Source organism: Somniosus microcephalus, chromosome 4, assembly GCF_052327205.1.
Source record: "Somniosus microcephalus isolate GS21.2 chromosome 4, FLI_Smic_1.0, whole genome shotgun sequence".
Taxonomy (NCBI): domain Eukaryota; kingdom Metazoa; phylum Chordata; class Chondrichthyes; order Squaliformes; family Somniosidae; genus Somniosus; species Somniosus microcephalus.
The window spans coordinates 13,424,772-13,442,359 of NC_140990.1; the positions used below are offsets into that span (position 1 = coordinate 13,424,772).

Here is a 17,588-nt window from a genome sequence, read left to right on the forward strand (position 1 = left end):
CTGTTACTCTGTCTCACTCACTCTCTGACACACTCTGTAATCACCTCTCCTCCTGTTACTCTGTCTCACTCACTCTGACACACTCGCCCTGTAATCACCTCTCCTCCTGTTACTCTGTCTCACTCACTCTCTGACACACTCGCTCTGTAATCACCTCTCCTCCTGTTACTCCGTCTCACTCACTCTCTGACACAATCGCCCTGTAATCACCTCTCCTCCTGTTACTCTGTGTCACTCACTCTCTGACACACTCTGTAATCACCTCTCCTCCTGTTACTCTGTCTCACTTACTCTCTGACACACTCGCTCTGTAATCACCTCTCCCCCTGTTACTCTCTCTCACTCACTCTCTGACACACTCGCCCTGTAATCACCTCTCCTCCTGTTACTCTGTCTCACTCACTCTCTGACACACTCTGTAATCACCTCTCCTCCTGTTACTCTGTCTCACTCACTCTCTGACACACTCGCTCTGTAATCACCTCTCCTCCTGTTAATCTGTCTCACTCACTCTCTGACACACTCGCTCTGTAATCACCTCTCCCCGTTACTCTCTCTCACTCACTCTCTGACACACTCGCCCTGTAATCACCTCTCCTCCTGTTACTCTGTCTCACTGACTCTCTGACACACTCGCTCTGTAATCACCTCTCCTCCTGTTACTCTGTCTCACTCACTCTCTGACACACTCGCTCTGTAATCACCTCTCCTCCTGTTACTCTGTCTCACTTACTCTCTGACACAGTCGCTCTGTAATCACCTCTCCTCCTGTTACTCTGTATCACTCACTCTCTGACACACTCGCTCTGTAATCACCTCTCTCCCTGTTACTCTGTCTCACTCACTCTGACACACTCGCTCTGTAATCACCTCTCCTCCTGTTACTCTGTCTCACTCACTCTCTGACACACTCGCCCTGTAATCACCTCTCCCCGTTACTCTGTCTCACTCACTCTCTGACACTCGCCCTGTAATCACCTCTCCTCCTGTTACTCTGTCTCACTCACTCTCTGACACACTCGCCCTGTAATCACCTCTCCTCCTGTTACTCTGTCTCACTCACTCTGACACACTCGCCCTGTAATCCCCTCTCCTCCTGTTACTCTGTCTCACTCACTCTCTGACTCGCTCTGTAATCACCTCTCCTCCTGTTACTCTGTCTCACTCACTCTCTGACTCACTCTGTAATCACCTCTCCCCGTTACTCTGTCTCACTCACTCTCTGACACACTCGCTCTGTAATCACCTCTCCTCCTGTTACTCTGTCTCACTCACTCTCTGACACACTCTGTAATCACCTCTCCTCCTGTTACTCTGTCTCACTCACTCTCTGACACACTCGCTCTGTAATCACCTCTCCTCCTGTAACTCTGTCTCACTCACTCTGACACACTCTGTAATCACCTCTCCTCCTGTTAGTCTGTCTCACTCACTCTCTGACACACTCTGTAATCACCGCTCCTCCTGTTACCCTGTCTCACTCACTCTCTGACACACTCGCTCTGTAATCACCTCTCCTCCTGTTACTCTGTCTCACTCACTCTCTGACACACTCACTCTGTAATCACCTCTCCTCCTGTTACTCTGTCTCACTCACTCTCTGACACACTCGCTCTGTAATCACCTCTCCTCCTGTTACTCTGTCTCACTCACTCTCTGACACACTCGCTCTGTAATCACCTCTCCTCCTGTTACTCTGTCTCACTCACTCTCTGACACACTCTGTAATCACCTCTCCTCCTGTTACTCTCTCTCACTCACTCTCTGACACACTCGCCCTGTAATCACCTCTCCTCCTGTTACTCTGTCTCACTCACTCTCTGACACACTCTGTAATCACCTCTCCTCCTGTTACTCTGTCTCACTCACTCTCTGACACACTCGCTCTGTAATCATCTCTCCCCCTGTTACTCTCTCTCATTCACTCTCTGACACACTCTGTAATCACCTCTCCTCCTGTTACTCTGTATCACTCACTCTCTGACACACTCGCTCTGTAATCACCTCTCCTCCTGTTACTGTCTCACTCACTCTGACACACTCACTCTGTAATCACGTCTCCTCCTGTTACTCTGTCTCACTCACTCTGACACACTCGCTCTGTAATCACCTCTCCCCGTTACTCTGTCTCACTCACTCTCTGACACACTCGCCCTGCAATCACCTCTCCTCCTGTTACTCTCTCTCACTCACTCTCTGACACACTCTGTAATCACCTCTCCTCCTGTTACTCTGTCTCACTCACTCTCTGACACACTCTGTAATCACCTCTCCTCCTGTTACTCTGTCTCACTCACTCTCTGACACACTCGCCCTGTAATCCCCTCTCCTCCTGTTACTCTGTCTCACTCACTCTGACACACTCGCCCTGTAATCACCTCTCCTCCTGTTACTCTGTCTCACTCACTCTCTGACACACTCGCCCTGTAATCACCTCTCCTCCTGTTACTCTGTCTCACTCACTCTCTGACACACTCGCTCTGTAATCACCTCTCCTCCTGTTACTCTGTCTCACTCACTCTCTGACACACTGGCCCTGTAATCACCTCTCCTCCTGTTACTCTGTCTCACTCACTCTCTGACACACTCTGTAATCACCTCTCCTCCTGTTACTCTGTCTCACTCACTCTCTGACTCACTCTGTAATCACCTCTCCTCCTGTTACTCTGTCTCACTCACTCTCTGACTCACTCTGTAATCACCTCTCCTCCTGTTACTCTGTCTCACTCACTCTCTGACACACTCGCCCTGTAATCACCTCTCCTCCTGTTACTCTGTATCACTCACTCTCTGACACACTCGCTCTGTAATCACCTCTCCTCCTGTTACTCTGTCTCACTCACTCTCTGACACACTCTGTAATCACCTCTCCTCCTGTTACTCTGTCTCACTCACTCTCTGACTCACTCTGTAATCACCTCTCCTCCTGTTACTCTGTCTCACTCACTCTCTGACACACTCTGTAATCACCTCTCCTCCTGTTACTCTGTCTCACTCACTCTGACACACTCACCCTGTAATCACCTCTCCTCCTGTTACTCTGTCTCACTCACTCTCTGACACACTCTGTAATCACCTCTCCTCCTGTTACTCTGTCTCACTCACTCTGACACACTCGCCCTGTAATCCCCTCTCCTCCTGTTACTCTGTCTCACTCACTCTCTGACACACTCGCTCTGTAATCACCTCTCCTCCTGTTACTCTTGTCTCACTCACTCTCTGACACACTCTGTAATCACCTCTCCCCGTTACTCTGTCTCACTCACTCTCTGACACACTCGCCCTGTAATCACCTCTCCTCCCGTTACTCTGTCTCACTCACTCTCTGACACACTCGCCCTGTAATCACCTCTCCTCCTGTTACTGTCTCACTCACTCTCTGACACTCGCTCTGTAATCCCCTCTCCTCCTGTTACTCTGTCTCACTCACTCTCTGACACACTCACTCTGTAATCACCTCTCCTCCTGTTACTCTGTCTCACTCACTCTCTGACACACTCGCCCTGTAATCACCTCTCCTCCTGTTACTCTGTCTCACTCACTCTCTGACACACTCGCCCTGTAATCACCTCTCCTCCTGTTACTCTGTCTCACTCACTCTCTGACACACTCGCCCTGTAATCACCTCTCCTCCTGTTACTCTGTCTCACTCACTCTGACACACTCGCTCTGTAATCACCTCTCCTCCTGTTACTCTGTCTCACTCACTCTCTGACACACTCGCCCTGTAATCACCTCTCCTCCTGTTACTCTGTCTCACTCACTCTCTGACACACTCGCGCTGTAATCACCTCTCCTCCTGTTACTCTGTCTCACTCACTCTCTGACTCGCTCTGTAATCACCTCTCCTCCTGTTACTCTGTCTCACTCACTCTCTGACCCACTCGCTCTGTAATCACCTCTCCTCCTGTTACTCTGTCTCACTCACTCTCTGACACACTCTGGAATCACCTCTCCTCCTGTTACTCTGTCTCACTCACTCTCTGACACACTCGCCCTGTAATCCCCTCTCCTCCTGTTACTCTGTCTCACTCACTCTCTGACACACTCGCCCTGTAATCACCTCTCCTCCTGTTACTCTGTCTCACTCACTCTCTGACACACTCGCCCTGTAATCACCTCTCCTCCTGTTACTCTGTCTCACTCACACTGACACACTCTGTAATCCCCTCTCCTCCTGTTACTCTGTCTCACTCACTCTCTGACACACTCGCTCTGTAATCAGCTCTCCCCATTACTCTGTATCACTCTCTCTGACACACTCGCTCTGTAATCACCTCTCCCCGTTACTCTGTTTCACTCACTCTCTGACACACTCTGTAATCACCTCTCCTCCTGTTAATCTGTCTCACTCACTCTCTGACACACTCACCCTGTAATCACCTCTCCCCCTGTTACTCTGTCTCACTCACTCTCTGACACACTCACCCTGTAATCACCTCTCCTACTGTTAATCTGTCTCACTCACTCTCTGACACACTCGCTCTGTAATCACCTCTCCTCCTGTTACTCTGTCTCACTCACTCTCTGACACACTCACCCTGTAATCACCTCTCCCCCTGTTACTCTGTCTCACTCACTCTCTGACACACTCGCTCTGTAATCACCTCTCCTCCTGTTACTCTCTCCCTCACTCTCTGACACACTCGCCCTGTAATCACCTCTCCTCCTGTTACTGTCTCACTCACTCTCTGACACACTCGCTCTGTAATCACCTCTCCTCCTGTTACTCTGTCTCACTCACTCTCGGACACACTCGCCCTGTAATCACCTCTCCTCCTGTTACTCTTGTCTCACTCACTCTCTGACACACTCTGTAATCACCTCTCCTCCTGTTACTCTGTCTCACTCACTCTCTGACACACTCGCTCTGTAATCACCTCTCCTCCTGTTACTCTGTCTCACTCACTCTCTGACACACTCACTCTGTAATCACCTCTCCTCCTGTTACTCTGTCTCACTCACTCTCTGACACACTCACCCTGTAATCACCTCTCCTCCTGTTACTCTGTCTCACTCACTCTCTGACACACTCGCCCTGTAATCACCTCTCCTCCTGTTACTCTGTCTCACTCACTCTCTGACACACTCGCCCTGTAATCACCTCTCCTCCTGTTACTCTGTCTCACTCACTCTGACACACTCGCTCTGTAATCACCTCTCCTCCTGTTACTCTGTCTCACTCACTCTCTGACACACTCGCCCTGTAATCACCTCTCCTCCTGTTACTCTGTCTCACTCACTCTCTGACACACTCTGTAATCACCTCTCCTCCTGTTACTCTGTCTCACTCACTCTCTGACACACTCGCCCTGTAATCACCTCTCCTCCTGTTACTCTGTCTCACTCACTCTCTGACACACTCGCCCTGTAATCACCTCTCCTCCTGTTACTCTGTCTCACTCACTCTCTGACACACTCGCGCTGTAATCACCTCTCCTCCTGTTACTCTGTCTCACTCACTCTCTGACTCGCTCTGTAATCACCTCTCCTCCTGTTACTCTGTCTCACTCACTCTCTGACCCACTCGCTCTGTAATCACCTCTCCTCCTGTTACTCTGTCTCACTCACTCTCTGACACACTCTGTAATCACCTCTCCTCCTGTTACTCTGTCTCACTCACTCTCTGACACACTCGCCCTGTAATCCCCTCTCCTCCTGTTACTCTGTCTCACTCACTCTCTGACACACTCGCCCTGTAATCACCTCTCCTCCTGTTACTCTGTCTCACTCACTCTCTGACACACTCGCCCTGTAATCACCTCTCCTCCTGTTACTCTGTCTCACTCACACTGACACACTCTGTAATCCCCTCTCCTCCTGTTACTCTGTCTCACTCACTCTCTGACACACTCTGTAATCCCCTCTCCTCCTGTTACTCTGTCTCACTCACTCTCTGACACACTCGCTCTGTAATCAGCTCTCCCCATTACTCTGTATCACTCTCTCTGACACACTCGCTCTGTAATCACCTCTCCCCGTTACTCTGTTTCACTCACTCTCTGACACACTCACCCTGTAATCACCTCTCCCCCTGTTACTCTGTCTCACTCACTCTCTGACACACTCACCCTGTAATCACCTCTCCTCCTGTTAATCTGTCTCACTCACTCTCTGACACACTCGCTCTGTAATCACCTCTCCTCCTGTTACTCTGTCTCACTCACTCTCTGACACACTCGCTCTGTAATCACCTCTCCTCCTGTTACTCTGTCTCACTCACTCTCTGACACACTCGCTCTGCAATCACCTCCTCCTGTTACTCTGGCTCACTCACTGTCTGACACACTCGCTCTGTAATCACCTCTCCTCCTGTTACTCTGTCTCACTCACTGTCTGACACACTCGCTCTGTAATCACCTCTCCTCCTGTTACTCTGTCTCACTCACTCTGACACACTCGCTCTGTAATAACCTCTCCTCCTGTTACTCTGTCTGACTCACTCTCTGACACACTCTGTAATCACCTCTCCTCCTGTTACTCTGTCTCACTCACTCTCTGACACACTCGCCCTGTAATCACCTCTCCTCCTGTTACTGTCTCACTCACTCTCTGACACACTCGCTCTGTAATCCCCTCTCCTCCTGTTACTCTGTCTCACTCACTCTCTGACACACTCTGTAATCACCTCTCCTCCTGTTACTCTCTCTCACTCACCCTCTGACACACTCGCTCTGTAATCACCTCTCCTCCTGTTACTCTGTCTCACTCACTCTCTGACACACTCACTCTGTAATCACCTCTCCTCCTGTTACTCTGTCTCACTCACTCGCCCTGTAATCACCTCTCCTCCTGTTACTCTGTCTCACTCACTCTCTGACACACTCTGTAATCACCTCTCCTCCTGTTACTCTGTATCACTCACTCTCTCACACACTCGCTCTGTAATCAGCTCTCCTCCTGTTACTCTGTCTCACTCACTCTGTGACACACTCGCCCTGTAATCACCTCTCCCTGTTACTCTGTCTCACTCACTCTGACACACTCGCCCTGTAATCACCTCTCCTCCTGTTACTCTGTCTCACTCACTCTCTGACACACTCGCCCTGTAATCACCTCTCCCCCTGTTACTCTGTCTCACTCAGTCGCTGACACACTCGCCCTGTAATCACCTCTCCTCCTGTTACTCTGTCTCACTCACTCTCTGAAACACTCGCCCTGGAATCACCTCTCCTCCTGTTACTCTGTCTCACTCACTCTCTGACTCACTCTGTAATCACCTCTCCTCCTGTTACTCTGTATCACTCACTCTCTGACACACTCGCTCTGTAATCACCTCTCCTCCTGTTACTCTGTCTCACTCACTCTCTGACACACTCACTCTGTAATCACCTCTCCCCGTTACTCTGTCTCACTCACTCTCTGACATACTCGCCCTGTAATCACCTCTCCTCCTGTTACTCTGTCTCACTCACTCTCTGACACACTCGCTCTGTAATCACCTCTCCTCCTGTTACTCTGTCTCACTCTCTGACTCACTCTGTAATCACCTCTCCTCCTGTTACTCTGTCTCACTCACTCTCTGACACACTCTGTAATCACCTCTCTCCCTGTTACTCTGTCTCACTCACTCTCTGACACACTCTAATCACCTCTCCTCCTGTTACTCTGTCTCACTCACTCTCTGACACACTCACTCTGTAATCACCTCTCCTCCTGTTACTCTGTCTCACTCACTCTCTGACACACTCACTCTGTAATCACCTCTCTCCCTGTTACTCTGTCTCACTCACTCTCTGACACACTCACTCTGTAGTCACCTCTCCTCCCGTTACTCTGTCTCACTCACTCTCTGACACACTCGCTCTGTAATCACCTCTCCTCCTATTACTCTGTCTCACTCACTCTCTGACACACTCTGTAATCACCTCTCCTCCTGTTACTGTCTCACTCACTCTCTGACACACTCGCCCTGTAATCACCTCTCTCCCTGTTACTCTGTCTCACTCACTCTCTGACACACTCGCCCTGTAATCACCTCTCTCCCTGGTACTCTGTCTCACTCACTCTCTGACACACTCGCCCTGTAATCACCTCTCCTCCTGTTACTCTGTCTCACTCACTCTCTGACACACTCACTCTGTAATCACCTCTCCTCCTGTTACTCTGTCTCACTCACTCTCTGACTCACTCTGTAATCACCTCTCCTCCTGTTACTCTGTCTCACTCACTCACTGACACACTCGCTCTGTAATCACCTCTCCTCCTGTTACTCTGTCTCACTCACTCTCTGACACACTCGCCCTGTAATCACCTCTCTCCCTGTTACTCTGTCTCACTCACTCTGACACACTCGCCCTGTAATCACCTCTCCTCCTGTTACTCTGTCTCACTCACTCTCTGACACACTCACTCTGTAATCACCTCTCCTCCTGTTACTCTGTCTCACTCACTCTCTGACACACTCGCCCTGTAATCACCTCTCCTCCTGTTACTCTGTCTCACTCACACTGACACACTCTGTAATCCCCTCTCCTCCTGTTACTCTGTCTCACTCACTCTCTGACACACTCGCTCTGTAATCACCTCTCCTCCTGTTACTCTGTCTCACTCACTCTCTGACACACTCGCTCTGCAATCACCTCCTCCTGTTACTCTGGCTCACTCACTGTCTGACACACTCGCTCTGTAATCACCTCTCCTCCTGTTACTCTGTCTCACTCACTGTCTGACACACTCGCTCTGTAATCACCTCTCCTCCTGTTACTCTGTCTCACTCACTCTGACACACTCGCTCTGTAATCACCTCTCCTCCTGTTACTCTGTCTGACTCACTCTCTGACACACTCTGTAATCACCTCTCCTCCTGTTACTCTGTCTCACTCACTCTCTGACACACTCGCCCTGTAATCACCTCTCCTCCTGTTACTGTCTCACTCACTCTCTGACACACTCGCTCTGTAATCCCCTCTCCTCCTGTTACTCTGTCTCACTCACTCTCTGACACACTCTGTAATCACCTCTCCTCCTGTTACTCTCTCTCACTCACCCTCTGACACACTCGCTCTGTAATCACCTCTCCTCCTGTTACTCTGTCTCACTCACTCTCTGACACACTCACTCTGTAATCACCTCTCCTCCTGTTACTCTGTCTCACTCACTCGCCCTGTAATCACCTCTCCTCCTGTTACTCTGTCTCACTCACTCTCTGACACACTCACTCTGTCATCACCTCTCCTCTGTTACTCTGTATCACTCACTCTCTGACACACTCGCTCTGTAATCACCTCTCCTCCTGTTACTCTGTCTCACTCACTCTCTGACACACTCTGTAATCACCTCTCCTCCTGTTACTCTGTATCACTCACTCTCTCACACACTCGCTCTGTCATCACCTCTCCTCCTGTTACTCTGTCTCACTCACTCTGTGACACACTCGCCCTGTAATCACCTCTCCCTGTTACTCTGTCTCACTCACTCTGACACACTCGCCCTGTAATCACCTCTCCCCCTGTTACTCTGTCTCACTCAGTCGCTGACACACTCGCCCTGTAATCACCTCTCCTCCTGTTACTCTGTCTCACTCACTCTCTGACACACTCACTCTGTAATCACCTCTCCTCCTGTTACTCTGTCTCACTCACTCTCTGACACACTCGCCCTGTAATCACCTCTCCTCCTGTTACTCTGTCTCACTCACTCTCTGAAACACTCGCCCTGGAATCACCTCTCCTCCTGTTACTCTGTCTCACTCACTCTCTGACTCACTCTGTAATCACCTCTCCTCCTGTTACTCTGTATCACTCACTCTCTGACACACTCGCTCTGTAATCACCTCTCCTCCTGTTACTCTGTCTCACTCACTCTCTGACACACTCTGTAATCACCTCTCCTCCTGTTACTCTGTCTCACTCACTCTCTGACACACTCACTCTGTAATCACCTCTCCCCGTTACTCTGTCTCACTCACTCTCTGACACACTCGCCCTGTAATCACCTCTCCTCCTGTTACTCTGTCTCACTCACTCTCTGACACACTCGCTCTGTAATCACCTCTCCTCCTGTTACTCTGTCTCACTCTCTGACTCACTCTGTAATCACCTCTCCTCCTGTTACTCTGTCTCACTCACTCTCTGACACACTCTAATCACCTCTCCTCCTGTTACTCTGTCTCACTCACTCTCTGACACACTCACTCTGTAATCACCTCTCCTCCTGTTACTCTGTCTCACTCACTCTCTGACACACTCACTCTGTAATCACCTCTCTCCCTGTTACTCTGTCTCACTCACTCTCTGACACACTCACTCTGTAGTCACCTCTCCTCCCGTTACTCTGTCTCACTCACTCTCTGACACACTCGCTCTGTAATCACCTCTCCTCCTATTACTCTGTCTCACTCACTCTCTGACACACTCTGTAATCACCTCTCCTCCTGTTACTCTGTCTCACTCACTCTCTGACACACTCGCCCTGTAATCACCTCTCTCCCTGTTACTCTGTCTCACTCACTCTCTGACACACTCGCCCTGTAATCACCTCTCTCCCTGGTACTGTCTCACTCACTCTCTGACACACTCGCCCTGTAATCACCTCTCCTCCTGTTACTCTGTCTCACTCACTCTCTGACACACTCACTCTGTAATCACCTCTCCTCCTGTTACTCTGTCTCACTCACTCTCTGACTCACTCTGTAATCACCTCTCCTCCTGTTACTCTGTCTCACTCACTCAGACACACTCGCTCTGTAATCACCTCTCCTCCTGTTACTCTGTCTCACTCACTCTCTGACACACTCGCCCTGTAATCACCTCTCTCCCTGTTACTCTGTCTCACTCACTCTCTGACACACTCGCCCTGTAATCACCTCTCCTCCTGTTACTCTGTCTCACTCACTCTCTGACACACTCACTCTGTAATCACCTCTCCTCCTGTTACTCTGTCTCACTCACTCTCTGACACACTCGCTCTGTAATCCCCTCTCCTCCTGTTACTCTGTCTCACTCACTCTCTGACACACTCGCCCTGTAATCACCTCTCCTCCTGTTACTCTGTCTCACTCACACTGACACACTCTGTAATCCCCTCTCCTCCTGTTACTCTGTCTCACTCACTCTCTGACACACTCTGTAATCCCCTCTCCTCCTGTTACTCTGTCTCACTCACTCTCTGACACACTCGCTCTGTAATCAGCTCTCCCCATTACTCTGTATCACTCTCTCTGACACACTCGCTCTGTAATCACCTCTCCCCGTTACTCTGTTTCACTCACTCTCTGACACACTCTGTAATCACCTCTCCTCCTGTTAATCTGTCTCACTCACTCTCTGACACACTCACCCTGTAATCACCTCTCCCCCTGTTACTCTGTCTCACTCACTCTCTGACACACTCACCCTGTAATCACCTCTCCTCCTGTTAATCTGTCTCACTCACTCTCTGACACACTCGCTCTGTAATCACCTCTCCTCCTGTTACTCTGTCTCACTCACTCTCTGACACACTCGCTCTGTAATCACCTCTCCTCCTGTTACTCTGTCTCACTCACTCTCTGACACACTCGCCCTGTAATCACCTCTCCTCCTGTTACTGTCTCACTCACTCTCTGACACACTCGCTCTGTAATCACCTCTCCTCCTGTTACTCTGTCTCACTCACTCTCGGACACACTCGCCCTGCAATCACCTCTCCTCCTGTTACTCTTGTCTCACTCACTCTCTGACACACTCTGTAATCACCTCTCCTCCTGTTACTCTGTCTCACTCACTCTCTGACACACTCAATCTGTAATCACCTCTCCTCCTGTTACTCTGTCTCACTCACTCTCTGACACACTCGCTCTGCAATCACCTCCTCCTGTTACTCTGTCTCACTCACTCTCTGACACACTCGCTCTGTAATCACCTCTCCTCCTGTTACTCTGTCTCACTCACTCTCTGACACACTCGCTCTGTAATCACCTCTCCTCCTGTTACTCTGTCTCACTCTCTGACTCACTCTGTAATCACCTCTCCTCCTGTTACTCTGTCTCACTCACTCTCTGACACACTCTGTAATCACCTCTCCTCCTGTTACTCTGTCTCACTCACTCTCTGACACACTCGCCCTGTAATCACCTCTCCTCCTGTTACTCTGTCTCACTCACTCTCTGACACACTCGCCCTGTAATCACCTCTCCTCCTGTTACTGTCTCACTCACTCTCTGACACACTCTGTAATCACCTCTCCTCCTGTTACTCTCTCTCACTCACTCTCTGACACACTCGCTCTGTAATCACCTCTCCTCCTGTTGCTCTGTCTCACTCACTCGCCCTGTAATCACCTCTCCTCCTGTTACTCTGTCTCACTCACTCTGACACACTCGCTCTGTAATCACCTCTCCTCCTGTTACTCTGTCTCACTCACTCTCTGACACACTCGCTCTGTAATCACCTCTCCTCCTGTTACTCTGTCTCACTCACTCTCTGACACACTCTGTAATCACCTCTCCTCCTGTTACTCTGTATCACTCACTCTCTCACACACTCGCTCTGTAATCAGCTCTCCTCCTGTTACTCTGTCTCACTCACTCTCTGACACACTCGCCCTGTAATCACCTCTCCCTGTTACTCTGTCTCACTCACTCTGACACACTCGCTCTGTAATCACCTCTCCTCCTGTTACACTGTCTCACTCACTCTCTGACACACTCGCTCTGTAATCACCTCTCCCCGTTACTCTGTCTCACTCACTCTCTGACACACTCTGTAATCACCTCTCCTCCTGTTACTCTGTCTCACTCACTCTCTGACCCACTCGCCCTGTAATCACCTCTCCCCGTTACTCTGTCTCACTCAGTCGCTGACACACTCGCCCTGTAATCACCTCTCCTCCTGTTACTCTGTCTCACTCACTCTCTGACACACTCACTCTGTAATCACCTCTCCTCCTGTTACTCTGTCTCACTCACTCTCTGACACACTCGCCCTGTAATCACCTCTCCTCCTGTTACTCTGTCTCACTCACTCTCTGAAACACTCGCCCTGGAATCACCTCTCCTCCTGTTACTCTGTCTCACTCACTCTCTGACTCACTCTGTAATCACCTCTCCTCCTGTTACTCTGTCTCACTCACTCTCTGACACACTCGCTCTGTAATCACCTCTCCTCCTGTTACTCTGTCTCACTCTCTGACTCACTCTGTAATCACCTCTCCTCCTGTTACTCTGTCTCACTCACTCTCTGACACACTCTGTAATCACCTCTCCTCCTGTTACTCTGTCTCACTCACTCTCTGACACACTCACTCTGTAATCACCTCTCCCCGTTACTCTGTCTCACTCACTCTCTGAAACACTCGCCCTGGAATCACCTCTCCTCCTGTTACTCTGTCTCACTCACTCTCTGACACACTCGCCCTGTAATCACCTCTCCTCCTGTTACTCTGTCTCACTCACTCTCTGACACACTCGCTCTGTAATCACCTCTCCTCCTGTTACTCTGTCTCACTCTGACTCACTCTGTAATCACCTCTCCTCCTGTTACTCTGTCTCACTCACTCTCTGACACACTCTGTAATCACCTCTCTCCCTGTTACTCTGTCTCACTCACTCTCTGACACTCACTCTGTAATCACCTCTCTCCCTGTTACTCTGTCTCACTCACTCTCTGACACACTCTAATCACCTCTCCTCCTGTTACTCTGTCTCACTCACTCTCTGACACACTCACTCTGTAATCACCTCTCCTCCTGTTACTCTGTCTCACTCACTCTCTGACACACTCTCTGTAATCACCTCTCCTCCCGTTACTCTGTCTCACTCACTCTCTGACACACTCGCTCTGTAATCACCTCTCCTCCTATTACTCTGTCTCACTCACTCTCTGACACTCTGTAATCACCTCTCCTCCTGTTACTCTGTATCACTCACTCTCTGACACACTCTGTAATCACCTCTCCTCCTGTTACTCTGTCTCACTCACTCTCTGACACACTCGCCCTGTAATCACCTCTCTCCCTGTTACTCTGTCTCACTCACTCTCTGACACACTCGCCCTGTAATCACCTCTCTCCCTGTTACTCTGTCTCACTCACTCTCTGACACACTCGCCCTGTAATCACCTCTCCTCCTGTTACTCTGTCTCACTCACTCTCTGACACACTCACTCTGTAATCACCTCTCCTCCTGTTACTCTGTCTCACTCACTCTCTGACACACTCGCTCTGTAATCACCTCTCCTCCTGTTACTCTGTCTCACTCACTCTCTGACACACTCGCCCTGTAATCACCTCTCTCCCTGTTACTCTGTCTCACTCACTCACTGACACACTCACTCTGTAATCACCTCTCCTCCTGTTACTCTGTCTCACTCACTCTCTGACACACTCGCCCTGTAATCACCTCTCTCCCTGTTACTCTGTCTCACTCACTCTCTGACACACTCGCCCTGTAATCACCTCTCCTCCTGTTACTCTGTCTCACTCACTCTCTGACACACTCACTCTGTAATCACCTCTCCTCCTGTTACTCTGTCTCACTCACTCTCTGACTCACTCTGTAATCACCTCTCCTCCTGTTACTCTGTCTCACTCACTCTGACACACTCACTCTGTAATCACCTCTCCTCCTGTTACTCTGTCTCACTCACTCTCTGACACACTCACTCTGTAATCACCTCTCTCCCTGTTACTCTGTCTCACTCACTCTCTGACACACTCACTCTGTAATCACCTCTCCTCCTGTTACTCTGTCTCACTCACTCTCTGACACACTCACTGTAATCACCTCTCTCCCTGTTACTGTCTCACTCACTCTCTGACACACTCGCCCTGTAATCACCTCTCCTCCTGTTACTCTCTCTCACTCACTCTCTGACACACTCGCCCTGTAATCACCTCTCTCCCTGTTACTCTGTCTCACTCACTCTCTGACTCACTCTGTAATCACCTCTCTCCCTGTTACTGTGTCTCACTCACTCTCTGACACACTCTGTAATCACCTCTCCCTGTTACTCTGTCTCACTCACTCTCTGACACACTCTGTAATCACCTCTCCTCCTGTTACTCTGTCTCACTCACTCTCTGACACACTCACTCTGTAATCACCTCTCCTCCTGTTACTCTGTCTCACTCACTCTCTGACACACTCTGTAATCACCTCTCCTCCTGTTACTCTGTCTCACTCACTCTCTGACACACTCACTCTGTAATCACCTCTCCTCCTGTTACTCTGTCTCACTCACTCTCTGACACACTCACTCTGTAATCACCTCTCCTCCTGTTACTCTGTCTCACTCACTCTCTGACACACTCACTCTGTAATCACCTCTCCTCCTGTTACTCTGTCTCACTCACTCTCTGACACACTCACTCTGTAATCACCTCTCTCCCTGTTACTCTGTATCACTCACTCTCTGACACACTCTGTAATCACCTCTCCTCCTGTTACTCTGTCTCACTCACTCTCTGACACACTCGCTCTGTAATCACCTCTCTCCCTGTTACTCTCTCACTCACTCTCTGACTCACTCTGTAATCACCTCTCTCCCTGTTACTCTGTCTCACTCACTCTCTGACACACTCTGTAATCACCTCTCTCCCTGTTACTCTGTCTCACTCACTCACTCTCTGACTCACTCTGTCATCACCTCTCTCCCTGTTACTCTGTCTCACTCACTCTCTGACACACTCACTCTGTAATCACCTCTCTCCCTGTTACTCTGTCTCACTCACTCTCTGACTCACTCTGTAATCACCTCTCCCTGTTACTCTGTCTCACTCACTCACTCTCTGACTCACTCTGTAATCACCTCTCTCCTGTTACTCTGTCTCACTCACTCACTCTCTGACTCACTCTGTAATCACCTCTCTCCTGTTACTCTGTCTCACTCACTCTCTGACACACTCACTCTGTAATCACCTCTCTCCCTGTTACTCTGTCTCACTCACCCTCTGACACACTCACTCTGTAATCACCTCTCTCCCTGTTACTCTGTCTCACTCACTCTCTGACACACTCACTCTGTAATCACCTCTCTCCCTGTTACTCTGTCTCACTCACTCTCTGACTCACTCTGTAATCACCTCTCTCCCTGTTACTCTGTCTCACTCACTCTCTGACTCACTCTGTAATCACCTCTCCCTGTTACTCTGTCTCACTCACTCTCTGACACACACACTCTGTAATCACCTCTCCCTGTTACTCTGTCTCATTCACTCTCTGACACACTCACTCTGTAATCACCTCTCTCCTATTACTCTGTCTCACTCACTCTCTGACACACTCTTTAATCACCTCTCTCCTGTTACTCTGTCTCACTCACTCTCTGACACACTCTGTAATCACCTCTCTCCCTGTTACTCTGACACACTCACTCTGTAATCACCTCTCTCCCTGTTACTCTCTCACTCACTCTCTGACTCACTCTGTAATCACCTCTCTCCCTGTTACTCTGTCTCACTCACTCTCTGACACACTCTGTAATCACCTCTCTCCCTGTTACTCTGTCTCACTCACTCTCTGACACACTCTGTAATCACCTCTCTCCCTGTTACTCTGTCTCACTCACTCACTCTCTGACTCACTCTGTCATCACCTCTCTCCCTGTTACTCTGTCTCACTCACTCTCTGACACACTCACTCTGTAATCACCTCTCTCCCTGTTACTCTCTCACTCACTCTCTGACTCACTCTGTAATCACCTCTCTCCCTGTTCCTCTATCTCACTCACTCTCTGACTCACTCTGTAATCACCTCTCCTCCTGTTACTCTGTCTCACTCACTCTCTGACTCACTCTGTAATCACCTCTCCTCCTGTTACTCTGTCTCACTCACTCTCTGACACACTCTGTAATCACCTCTCCTCCTGTTACTCTGTCTCACTCACTCTCTGACACACTCTGTAATCACCTCTCTCCCTGTTACTCTGACACACTCACTCTGTAATCACCTCTCTCCCTGTTACTCTCTCACTCACTCTCTGACTCACTCTGTAATCACCTCTCTCCCTGTTCCTCTATCTCACTCACTCTCTGACTCACTCTGTAATCACCTCTCTCCCTGTTCCTCTATCTCACTCACTCTCTGACTCACTCTGTAATCACCTCTCCTCCTGTTACTCTGTCTCACTCACTGTATCCTTTCTGCTTCATGGAGTCCTCAGGTTCAGACCGCACCACTACCATCAGAGGGGGACCCGGAAGCCTCCATCCCTGCTCTCAGCCCCCTCACTATTATGATGCCAGGCTTTCGATAATCCTTCCCTCGCCCACTCAGAGGACGCTCGCCCTCCTCCAGCCCCGCCCCCCTCTCTCTTGGGAGTGGCCCTGGACTCCCCCCCCGTCCTGCTGCCGAATGGTACAGTCACCGCGTCGCAGTGGCGTCTTAAAGGGGAAGTGCCTTGCGGCGGATCCCGCCTCGCCTTTTGTGTCGGCCGGGCGAAAAATAATCGGTGGCCGGGGAACTGAGCTTGCCCCGTTCTGCCTCAAACACGCAGCGGCTCTGAATTCCCTTCTCTTCCAACCCTTTTAACCGCCGCGTCATTTTGCATTTGAAGGTTTTGGCGTGCGCTGTTCGACTGCAGGGGGCAGCGCAGCCCAGTTTTTCTTCCCCCGTCTTCGTCGGCAGGCACATAGTGGCCAGCGGTGGGGGGAATGGATAAAGGGGGACG

The 17,588-nt window shown here is 50.2% G+C and overlaps 1 protein-coding gene across 6 annotated transcripts in view; it reads right to left on the reverse strand.

The window, feature by feature from the left end:
- Positions 1-17,208, reverse strand: part of rabggta (Rab geranylgeranyltransferase subunit alpha) — an 83,500-nt gene extending 66,292 nt beyond the window's left edge. Inside the window, exon 1 of one of the 6 annotated variants that reach the window (XM_085984383.1) lies at positions 17,052-17,208. The gene's annotated coding sequence lies outside the window, so the exon portion shown is untranslated. Of the gene's footprint in view, positions 1-17,011 lie in introns of all 6 variants that reach the window. The other 5 variants (XM_085984384.1, XM_085984386.1, XM_085984387.1 and 2 more) reach the window with 5 other exon arrangements.
- Positions 17,209-17,588: the final 380 nt, after the last annotated feature.